The sequence below is a fragment of the Passer domesticus genome, chromosome 31, assembly GCF_036417665.1.
Source record: "Passer domesticus isolate bPasDom1 chromosome 31, bPasDom1.hap1, whole genome shotgun sequence".
NCBI lineage: Eukaryota > Metazoa > Chordata > Aves > Passeriformes > Passeridae > Passer > Passer domesticus.
The window spans coordinates 3507788-3519149 of NC_087504.1; the positions used below are offsets into that span (position 1 = coordinate 3507788).

Here is an 11362-nt window from a genome sequence, read left to right on the forward strand (position 1 = left end):
CCCCCAGGGCTGTGCCTGGTATTTTTAGGAGCTGTGTGAGAAAGAGCTCCAAGAATGCGGCAGGGAGAGCGGCAGGAGCTTCTGCTCCCCGGGAAGGAATCAATGAGCTGCTGAAAATGAACAAAACGGGCGATTTTCTGCTGCAGGAGGGGAATTCCTGCCCCCAGGCAGGCAGCGAGGCCCACAGGCTGAGGAGAGAGGAGCTGTGCTCCCACAGGGCAGGAGGCAGAGCTGGGCTGGACGTGGGGCTGGATTTATGGAGCCAGACTCCGGGGGCTGTGCACACAGGAATGGGGATAAATGTCCCTGTCACCGACAGGGATGGGGATAAATGTCCCTGTCACCCACGGGGATGGGGATAAATGTCCCTGTCACCAGTGGCACGGGCTGGCAGCCAAAGCCCTGCCCGGCCCAGGGGGAACAAAGGCACCCAAACATCAGGATCGGCCCCAGAAATCCCAAAAGTGACACGGGGGGGGGCAGAGCAGGGGACAGCAGCAGCTCAAGGACAAATCCAAAAGGCCTTGAGGTGACACTGGAACTCGGGATGGGTCCAGCTGCTCCTGGCTGCCCCAGGAGGATCCTCCTGTTCCCAGAGCAGGATCCAACCCTTCCCAGAGCAGGATCCAGCTGATCCTGGAGGATGCCCCCATTCCCAAGGCAGGATCCAGCGGATCCTCCCATTCCCAAGGCAGGATCCAGCTGATCCCCCCATTCCCATAGCAGGATCCAGGTGATCCCTCCCGTTCCCAAAGCAGGATCCAGTTGATCCCCCCATTCTCAAGGAAGGATCCAGCTGATCCTGGAGGATTCCCCCGTTCCCAGAGCAGGATCCAGCTGATCCTGAAGGATCTCCCCATTCCCAGAGCAGGATCCAACTGATCCTGGAGGATCCCCCCGTTCCCAGAGCAGGATCCAGCTGATCCTGAAGGATCTCCCCATTCCCAAAGCAGGATCCAGCTGATCCCCCCGTTCCCAGAGCAGGAGCAGCCTCCCCGGGCTGCACGCACACATGTGCTCAGATTTATGTCACGTTTAGCTGGGATAAATTCCCCCATAAATCCTGTCCCCGGGAAGAGGCCGAGGCAGGAGCAGACTGGGTGCTGGGAGCTCGCTCTGTCCCTCTCTGGCAGCCCCGGGTGACATGTCACTGCTGGGATGGCTTTGGAGTGCTCTGGGAAGGGGGAAGGCACACACAGCCTGGTCCGGGGAGCTCGGGGGGATTGTCACCCGAACCAGGCTGGGATCAGTGGGCTGGCTGGCAGTGGCTGCCCAGAGCCCTGTGGCTCTGCTCCCCACAGGACGGGCGTGTGGGTGGCACAGGGTCACACCCAGAGCTGGGCTGGCCTTGGCTCTGCCACCGCAGCCATCCCACCCGGCCTGCCCTCGCACGTCCTGGGAGGGGGACGCTCCCACGGGGCTGCTCCAGCTGTGCCAGGGCAGGAGCTGAGGCTGGGAGCCAGGATTTGGCAACCTGAGTCTCTCGTGACCTGCCGAAGTCAGGAGAACCTGGCCCCTCGTCCCTGTGGCCAGCTGCTCCCTCAGTGCCGACCGCCTGGGCTTCTGCAGCACCTCAAACCCCGTGAAAACACCAAAAACAACAAAAAATCACCTTTCCTTAAACCTCAGCGTGAAGACGGAAGGAACTCCCTGGACCTCAGCCCTGCTGAATGCTGGGCACAGAGCTGGAAATGCTCTAAAAATAAGGTTCTATTGTTGTCCTGGCACGTGACTCTGCTGCAGGAATGCTGGTGCCCAAGCTTGCATCTGGGCACTGCAGGGTGGGCAGGAATGCACTGGGATTGTACTGGGATTGTACTGGGATTGCACTGGGAATGCACTGGGACTGCACTGGGATTGCACTGGGAATGCACTGGGATTGCACTGGGATTGCACTGGGATTGCACTGGGATTGCACTGGGATTGCACTGGGAATGCACCGGGAATGCACTGGGATTGCACTGGGAATGCACTGGGATTGCACTGGGATTGCACTGGGATTGCACTGGGAATGCACTGGGATTGCACTGGGATTGCACTGGGATTGCACTGGGATTGCACTGGGAATGCACCGGGAATGCACTGGGATTGCACTGGGATTGCACCGGGATTGCACTGGGAATGCACTGGGATTGCACTGGGATTGCACTGGGATTGCACCGGGATTGCACTGGGAATGCACTGGGATTGCATTGGGATTGCACTGGGATTGCACTGGGATTGCACTGGGAATGCACCGGGAATGCAACAGAATTGCACTGGGATTGCACTGGGATTGTACTGGAACTGCACTGGGAATGCACTGGGATTGCACTGGGAATGCACTGGGAATGCACTGGGATTGCACTGGGATTGCACTGGGAATGCACTGGGATTGCACTGGGATTGTACTGGGATTGCACTGGGAATGCACTGGGATTGCACTGGGATTGCACTGGGATTGCACTGGGATTGCAATGGGATTGCACTGGAACTGCACTGGGAATGCACTGGGAATGCACTGGGAATGCTGCAGGCCCTGAAAAACACTGAGGGGTTTGCAGACACTGTTCTGTGCTGGCTGGGATCTCTCTCCAGGACAGATCCCTCTCCAGCAGGGATCCCTTTTCCAGCAGGGATCCCTTTTCCAGCACTCTCTCCCCTACCACCACACCACAATTCTGGGTTATGCCCGTAAACCATGAGGATAAACCTCACATTAATGCGACCACAAAATTACAGCTGAGGGCTGCACCAACCAAGAACCAAAACCAGCAGGGCTGCGAGAGCCGCCTCCTAAAAATAGGCTGGGCCTGAAGAGGCACAAAAGCAGGCTGCTGGCACGGGCTGGGCCAGGAGGAGCTGCAGGAGAGGGGCAGGCTGGGCCCAGGCAGGGGGCAGGGGGCAGGCAGGGCCCACTGAGGCTCCGGCCAGGAGCTCCTGGGGCTGGCAAGGCTCCCGAGGCTCCCTGAGCCCATCCTCAGACCCCTGGGGCTGGGCAGGAGCCAGGCAAGGCTCCCTCAGCCCATCCTCAGACCCCTGGGGCTGGGCAGGGGCCAGGCAAGGCTCCCTGAGCCCATCCTCAGTGACTCCTGCCTGGGCTGAGCCCGTGCCCTGAGCTGGTGTGGAGAGCAGGAGAGCAATGATGGAGGGGGACAGAACGAGCTGACACGAAGGCTGTGTGCTTTTGGGGGCAGTTTGGGGATAAAACCCCATTATGGGGCTGATTCTCAGAGCCCAGCGAGTGCCAGGCCAGGCCAGGCCAGCTCCGTGGGTTAATTCTGAGCCCAGCAGTGGCCAGCCCGGCTCGGTGGGGTTAATTTTGAGCCCAGCAGTGGCCAGTCCAGCTCTGTGGGGTTAACTCTTGGCCAGTCCAGCTCTGTGGGGTTAACTCTTGGCCAGCCCAGCCCAGCCCAGCCCGGCTCAGTGGGGTTAACTCTTGCCCAGCCCAGCCCGGCCCGGCTCGGTGGGGTTAACTCTTGGCCAGCCCGGCCCGGCCCGGCTCGGTGGGGTTAACTCTTGGCCAGCCCGGCGCTCCTCCGGGCGGCTCTGCCAGCCCGGGAGCCGTGCCAGGAGCACAAACAAACCCATTCAAACACAAACGGCGCTCCAGGCACCGGCCCAGCCCCAGCACGGGCAGGGGGAGAGCCACAATAAACGAGATTATTATGGATGGCTGCAGATCGGGGCTGGAGCAGCCTCTGGCTTCCAGGAGAACACACAAACCCCAGAGCCAGCCCCGAGTCGCTCCGGGGGAGCGGCAGGGACGGGAGGCAGCCCCGACTGCCATTTCCAGCCCGGGAGAAGGAAGCACAGGGCTGTGCCCCGGGCTGTGTCCCAAACTGTCCCCCGGGCTGTGCCCCGGGCTGTGCCCCCAAGCTGTGCCCCTGCACTGTCCCCCAAGCTGTTCCCCAGGCTGTGTGCCCCAAGCTGTGCCCCTGCACTGTCCCCCAAGCTGTGCCCCTGCACTGTCCCCCAAGCTGTGCCCCTGCACTGTCCCCCAAGCTGTTCCCCAGGCTGTGTGCCCCAAGCTGTGCCCCTGCACTGTCCCCCAAGCTGTGCCCCTGCACTGTCCCCCAAGCTGTGCCCCCCCAGGCTGTCCCCCAGGCTGTGCCCCCAGGCTGTGCCCCCCAAGCTGTGCCCCTGCACTGTCCCCCAAGCTGTGCCCCAAGCTGTGCCCCTGCACTGTCCCCCCAAGCTGTGCCCCTGCACTGTCCCCCGGGCTCTCCAGAACCTCGGAGGTTTCCCCTGAAAGCTCGAGGAAGGAAGCCGAGTGCTCGAGGCTGGCCAGGAAAGGCTCCCGTGGTTTTCCTGAGGGCAGTGGTGGCCAGCCCGGAGCTTCCCGAGCCTCGGGACGGGCTGGGGTCAGCAGGGCCACCCGGGGAGGGCAGGGACACAGCCCTGGCCTGGCCAGGGCTCGCTGTCCCCTCCGGGTGCCAGTGAGCACCGTGACCCACCCTCACAGGAGGGAGCAACAGACTCGAGCTGTTCCTTCAAAACACCAAGGGAAAAGCTGGAGTGGGGTCCCACCTGCTTTGAGGAGCCAGGTTGGCACGTCATCCTCATCCTCATCCTCATCCTCATCCTCATCCTCATCCTCATCCTCATCCTCATCCTCATCCTCAACCTCATCCTCATCCTCATCCTCATCCTCATCCTCATCCTCATCCTCAACCTCATCCTCATCCTCATCCTCATCCCCGCTGCTGTGGGACCTCGGGGTGATCTGGAGCTGTGGGCACCGGGCCAGGGCTGCCCCTAGGGCTGCTCCTGCCCCTCAGAGCGATCCCCAGCTCCACACACCATGCCAGGGCTGCTCCTGCCCCTCAGAGCCATCCACACACACCATGCCAGGGCTGCTCCTGCCCCTCAGAGCAATCCCGAGCTCCACACATCGGGGTCAGGACTGCTCCTGCCCCTCAGAGCGATCCCCAGCTCCACACACCATGCCAGGGCTGCTCCCAGGGCTGCTCCTGCCCCTCGGGGTGCCCACAGCTCTCCCTGCCCCTCCTCGCCCGGATCCACCCATGGAAATTGCAAAAGACTTTCAGTTTTGCAGGGAGAGGCCCCCCCAGGGCGGCTCTTGGGCCCAAACTCCGACTTTCAAGTTATTTTGGGGTGTGAGGGAAGGAGGGAGAGTGTTTGCTTTGTAACCAAAAAGCTGCGAGAGCTTAAAATTGTCGTGTGGGAAAGGAGGCCAAGAGCCCGGGCTATAAAACCTGCTTCGGAGGCACAACAGCCTCACGCTTCGTGGGCTTGACAAAGCAAAGCAAACCCAACTGTATAAACTGGAATATTGGCAGGGAATTCGCTGGAAACAAATCCCCCCCAGCCACAGGGTGTTTAACGAGAAACCTCAGCCAAGGCCCAGCAGCTCCCTCGGGCTGGGCCTTTCTGGGTGTTCGGGCTCTGAGAGGATCCCAAAAAAGCCAAAACCTCATCGCCCCAGGGTGCTGGAGTGTGAAAAACCCTCACTTCTTGCTGGGAAGTGCCCTGGGGTGGCCCGGTCCCGTCAGAGCCCCTCACCTGGCCCTCAGGTGAGCTCGCAGTGGGGCTGTGGGGAAGGGGACAGGGCATTGTCCCCGTCCTGTCCCCGCAAAGCACAGCCAGCACTGACCCTGGCCTCGGCCGCAGCCCTGCACAGAGATTCGGGAGTGTCTGGGCCCTGCTTGATGGCACCTGGTGGCCCTGGGACCTCCGGAGCTGCAGGGACGTCCCTGAGGCTGGAGCAGCTTCTGGGAGCTCCGAGGCACCTCCAGGAGCTCGTGGCAGCTTCTAAAGATCTGAGCCACCTCCAGAGCTCTCAGCAGCCTCCAGGAGCCCAGAGCTGCCTCCAGAGCTCCGAGGCACCTCTGGGAGTTCTGAGCCACCTCTGGGAGCTCCGAGCAACCTCTGGGAGCTCCGAGCAGCCCCCAGGAGCTCCGAGCAGCCCCCAGGAGCTCCAAGCAGCCCCCAGGAGCTCCGAGCAGCCCCCAGGAGCTCTGAGCCACCTCCGGGAGCTCTGAGCAGCCCCCAGGAGCTCTGAGCAGCCCCCAGGAGCTCTGAGCCACCTCCGGGAGCTCTGAGCCACCTCTGGGAGCTCTGAGCCACCTCTGGGAGCTCTGAGCACCCCCAGGAGCTCTGAGCAGCCCCCAGGAGCTCTGAGCCACCTCCGGGAGCTCCAAGCAGCCCCCAGGAGCTCTGAGCACCCCCAGGAGCTCTGAGCACCCCCAGGAGCTCTGAGCAGCCCCCAGGAGCTCCAAGCAGCCCCCAGGAGCTCTGAGCAGCCCCCAGGAGCTCTGAGCACCCCCAGGAGCTCTGAGCAGCCCCCAGGAGCTCTGAGCCACCTCCAGAGCTCCCAGCCCTGTTAGAGCCAGAGCTCTGCCTGTCCCCAGGGCACGACCTGTGCCTGACCCCGGCACAAAGCTCAGCCCGAAGCCCAAATTGAGCAGGAAAATCTTTCCTCCCCGAGCAGCGATTTCCCGGGCAGGATCCGGGGTGGCCTCGGCGCCAGGGCGATCCATCTCGGCACTGCCGAGATCTACGGCAGCGCAGGGAAATAATTCAGCTTTACGGGAGGAAGGGAAGGCCTCGGAGAGCCACTGCTCCTCACCCGGCCCGGGTAATTACACGAGAGCGCCGCGGCCTCGCAGAGCGCCGTATTTTACCTCGGAAATGCCTGAGTGACCCAGAAACTGGAGTCCCATTTCCTGAAATTATTTCACCACTTCAGAGCCCTTGTTTCAATGAAAGCTGCTGCAAACGAGGCATGAGAGCCCTGAGCTGAGCTGGAACATATTTTCCCTGCCGACGTGTGTGGATGGTTTGAAGGGAAGAGCAAAGTCGGGGCTGCGAGGAGCGGGAGAGCCGGGGGTGAGACCGAGCACCTCGATAAAAACCCACACGTGAACCCAAATAACAGAGCCAGGGCACACAGGGAGCCCCACACTGCCATACAAACACTCTGTCCCACCTGTAATTATCCCATCCCACCTGGGCACTTCCCTTATTCAGCTTTCAGAGGCTTTTAGGGTGCCACTGTTTGATGCATGAGCCCTAAAAATCCGAGGGGAGAGAGAAATGCTCCAGGCAGAAGGGACTGCAGAAAGGGGTCTGAGAAGGGTCTGCAGCCATGGCTTGAGCTGTGCTTGGTGGGCAGCAAAGCCCCCATTCCCCCTCAGGAGCTCCCAGAACTCCAAGTGAAGCTTTATGGGATGGAGCACCAGCACCCTAAAGGAGTCCTGTGGGTTTTGGGGACAGAGAGATGCCAAAAAAAAAGGAAAACAAAGGAAAGGTGAGGCACAAGCCCAGGGAGGGGGAGAGCATCCCTTGGGAATTCCTCACCACCTCCAACCCTTCCTCCCTGGCTGCAGCACAGCTCGGTGCTGAACGAGGGAGGAAGAGCAGTTTGGGGAATCTGGCCTTGATTCGCAGTGCCAGGAATGGGAATAGGAAAAAAAAAAAAAAAGGGAAAGAAAAAGAAGGCCTCAAGAAAGTCCGAGGATAAATAAATCCAAACAGAGGCGCAGCAGCATCACGTGGGACGCAGCAGAAAACGGGTCCAAAGCCAAAGGCAAGGCAGAGCTCCTTCCCTGACACACAGAACCAGGCTGTGGGCACGGGCCTGGCCCGGGGAGCCCCAGCAGCCGCAGCCCGAGCAGCCCAGAGCAACCCCAGGCCAGAGCAGCCCCAGCCCTTCCAGCCCCAGCCCTTCCAGCCCCAGCCCTTCCAGCCCCAGCCCAGAGCAGCCCCAGGCCAGAGCAGCCCCAGGCCAGAGCAGCCCCAGGCCAGAGCAGCCCCAGGCCAGAGCAGCCCCAGCCCTTCCAGCCCCAGCCCTTCCAGCCCCAGCCCAGAGCAGCCCCAGCCCAGAGCAGCCCCAGCCCAGAGCAGCCCCAGCCCTTCCAGCCCCAGCCCAGAGCAGCTCCAGCCCTTCCAGCCCTTCCAGCCCAGAGCAGCCCCAGCCCTTCCAGCCCTTCCAGCCCAGAGCAGCCCCAGCCCTTCCAGCCCTTCCAGCCCAGAGCAGCCCCAGCCCTTCCAGCCCTAGCCCAGAGCAGCCCCAGCCCTTCCAGCCCCAGGCCAGAGCAGCCCCAGCCCTCCCAGCCCCTCCCGGGACGCTGCCAGCAGCTCCCAGGGCTGCTCTCCCAGGGCATTCCCCTCCTCAGGGGGGGCACCAAGCTCAGCTGGACCCCACCCCGCAGCCCTGGCCGTCCCCCACCCCCGCTGGTGCTTCCTCTCTCCAAGTTCCCCATTTCCCAGCGCCAGGGGGGTTCCCACCCCAGATCCCCCTGGAATGTACCCTCCGGCCCGGCTCAGGGGGATTTCGGAGGAAATGGGAATAAGGACACCAATCAGGAGCTGGAGTTGGGTTTGGCTTTGTCCCTCCAGGGATGCCACGGCAGCGCCAGACCTGCCCCGAGAGGAGCTCCTGCACCTGCCCAGGTGGGCTCAGCGCCTCTGGGAGCACCCAGCACCTGCAGCTGAAGGGAGCTGCTGGGAAACGGGGGGAGCCCTGGGAACAAGGAACCTCCAGAAAGCAGAAATAAAACAGAAACGCACGTCAGAGACCGGCCCCGCGCAGAGAGAAAGAGGAATCGCAGAGGGAGCTTTGGCATTCCCAGAGTTTGTGTGCAGCCTGCTCCGAGATCCCAGGGCTCTGCTGCACAGCCCAGGCATGCAGGAAAACACGGATGAGCCCCGGGAAAAGGCTGAAATTCCTGGGGGACACAACCCACCGGGGAAGTGCCCGGTGTCCCGCAGCTCAGACCAGCAGGGCACCCAAACCCAGGAGCTTTTCCACAGGAACGGGGCTGGGCTGGGGTTCCCAAAGCAGGCAGTGGGAGAGCGCCTGCCCACTGCAACCCCGAGCAACCCACAGCAGCAGGAGCAAAACCCTCTCCTGAGCGGGGCTGAGCCCTCCGGGGACGGGGACAGAGCAGGGCTGGGCCAGGAGCTGAAACCAGCAGGGAGCAGGGATGGGACCCCCTGATCCCCCTCAGGGAGCAGGGATGGGACCCCCTGATCCCCCTTTAGGGATGGGACCCCCTGATCCCCCTCAGGGAGCAGGGATGGGACCCCCTGATCCCCCTTTAGGGATGGGACCCCCTGATCCCCCTCAGGGAGCAGGGATGGGACCCCCTGATCCCCCTTTAGGGATGGGACCCCCTGATCCCCCTCAGGGAGCAGGGATGGGACCCCCTGATCCCCCTTTAGGGATGGGACCCCCTGATCCCCCTCAGGGAGCAGGGATGGGACCTCCTGATCCCCCTCAGGGAGCAGGGGTGGGACCCCTAACCCTCACTTCAGGGAGCAGGGATGGGACCCCCTGATCCCCCTCAGGGATGGGACCCCCTGATCTCCCCTCAGGGAGCAGGGATGGGCCCAGGAGCTGAAATGAGCAGGGAGCAGGGATGGGAACCCCCTCAGGGAGCAGGGATGGGACCCCCAGCCCTCACTTTAGGGAGCAGGGCTGGGACCCCCTGATCCCCCCTCAGGGGCAGGGCTGTGCCCCTGCCCTGCCCCGAGGACCCTGCTGCTCTGAGCCCCTCTGCCCAGCCTGGCCTCTGCAGCTGCTCCCGGGCTCTGCCGAGAGACCCCCAGCACAGAAAGCCCCCAGCCCCGCTGGACCCTGCCCAGAGCTGTTGTAGGGACAGCTCCTGGGGAGCACTCTGCCCTGGGGATAAACGGGAATTGCTGCACTCCGTGCCACTCCCACAGGGACAACGCTCACAGGGAGCCGGACGGGGACACGGGGACACCTCGGAGGGGACGCGGCAGTGAGGGAAGGGCGGCAGGGAAAGGGGCAGGAGGGGAGAGCGGAGCAGGAACAGCAGCGTGTGCTCACACTAACAGTGTGTGTGTGTGTGTGTGTGTGTGAGTGCTCACACCAACAGTGTGTGTGTGTGTGTGTGCTCACACCTGAGCCAGGAGTTTGTGTGCTCACACTGAGCTAGGCACAAGCGCTGTGTGTGTGCTCACACTGAGCCAGGAGTGTGTGTGCTCACACCAGCAGTGTGTGTGAGTGCTCACACTAACAGTGTGTGTGTGTGTGTGTGTGTGTGTATGTGTGTGTGTGTGTGCGTGCTCACACTGAGCCAGGCACTCTGTGCCCTCCCCAGGCCGGGATCCCACCGTGCCAGGGCAGGTGCAGGTGCAGGGAGCCCCCAGCCTCAGTTCCCCTGATGGAGAACAAACTCCAGCTCCAGTTCCTCACGTGAGCCCCTCCTGCTGCTCCCGCCCCAGCGCCAGGGCAGGCAGCGATCCCCGGCCCCCCACACCCCCTGACAGCCCCCCACACCCCCTGGACCCCCAGCACATCCAGGGGTGCGGATCCTTCCCCACTCCAGAGCAGAGTCCAGCTTTGGGGTCCCCCATTCTGGGGCTCCCCTGTGCCCCTCACACAGCCCCCAGCCCCATTCTGGGGTTCTTCTCAGCCCCTCACATCCCCCAACCCCATTCCGGGGCTCTCTTATGCCCCCAGCCCCATTCCGGGGGTGCCCTGTGCCCCTCACAGCCCCCAGCCCCATTCCGGGGCTCTCCTCAGCCCCTCACGGCCCCCAGCCCCATTCCGGGGCTCTCCTCAGCCCCTCACGGCCCCCAGCCCCATTCCGGGGCTCTCTCGTGCCCCCAGCCCCATCCCGGGCTCCCCTGTGCCCCTCACAGCCCCCAGCCCCATCCCGGGGCTCTCTCGTGCCCCCAGCCCCATCCCGGGCTCCCCTGTGCCCCTCACAGCCCCCAGCCCCATTCCTGGGCTCTCTCGTGCCCCCAGCCCCATCCCGGGGCTCTCTCGTGCCCCCAGCCCCATTCCGGGGCTCTCTCGTGCCCCCAGCCCCATTCCGGGCTCCCCCCGGCACCGCCCGGGCCCCTCGCTGCTCCTCGGCCCCGCCCCGGGGGCGGGGCTTGGCCACACAGCGGCGCCCCCTCGCCCGCCATTGGCCGCCGCGCCCGCCGCTCAGGGGCGGCGCGCGATGCGATTGGCCGCGGCGCGCTGTCCCTCATCGCGGGGGCGGGGCGGGCGGAGCCGCCGCCGCACGAAAACTCGGGGAGAGTTGTGGGGGGAGGGGCCGGCCGGGGCTCCCGCCGCCCCCGGAGCCGCCCCGCCGCCGCCGCCGCCGCCGCCGCCGCGGGGCCGCTCGGGGCCGCGCCGCTGCCGCCGTGCCGGCGCCGCCGTTACCTGAGGGAGCCGGGCCGGCTCCTCGCGCTGGCGCCGCTCGCGCTGGGGCTCCCGCCGCCCCCCCGGCCCCGCGCGCCAGGCTCTCGCGAGACCCGCGGGGAGGTAACGGCGCGGCGGCCAATGGGACACCCTGGGGGCGGGGCCTGGGCGGTGAAGGGGCGTGGTCACCGCATACAGTGGGCGGGGCCAGCGATAGGCCCCGCCCGGGAGGCCCCGCGGGGACCGCGACACGTG

The 11362-nt window shown here is 64.1% G+C and overlaps 1 protein-coding gene across 2 annotated transcripts in view; it reads right to left on the minus strand.

The window, feature by feature from the left end:
• The window catches only part of LOC135287923 (cyclic AMP-dependent transcription factor ATF-7), a 47488-nt gene extending 36255 nt beyond the window's left edge, over positions 1 to 11233 (minus strand). Inside the window, exon 1 of one of the 2 annotated variants that reach the window (XM_064401164.1) lies at positions 11129 to 11233. The gene's annotated coding sequence lies outside the window, so the exon portion shown is untranslated. Of the gene's footprint in view, positions 1 to 1612; positions 1728 to 11128 lie in introns of those variants that run through there. The other variant, XM_064401165.1, reaches the window with a different exon arrangement.
• Positions 11234 to 11362: the final 129 nt, after the last annotated feature.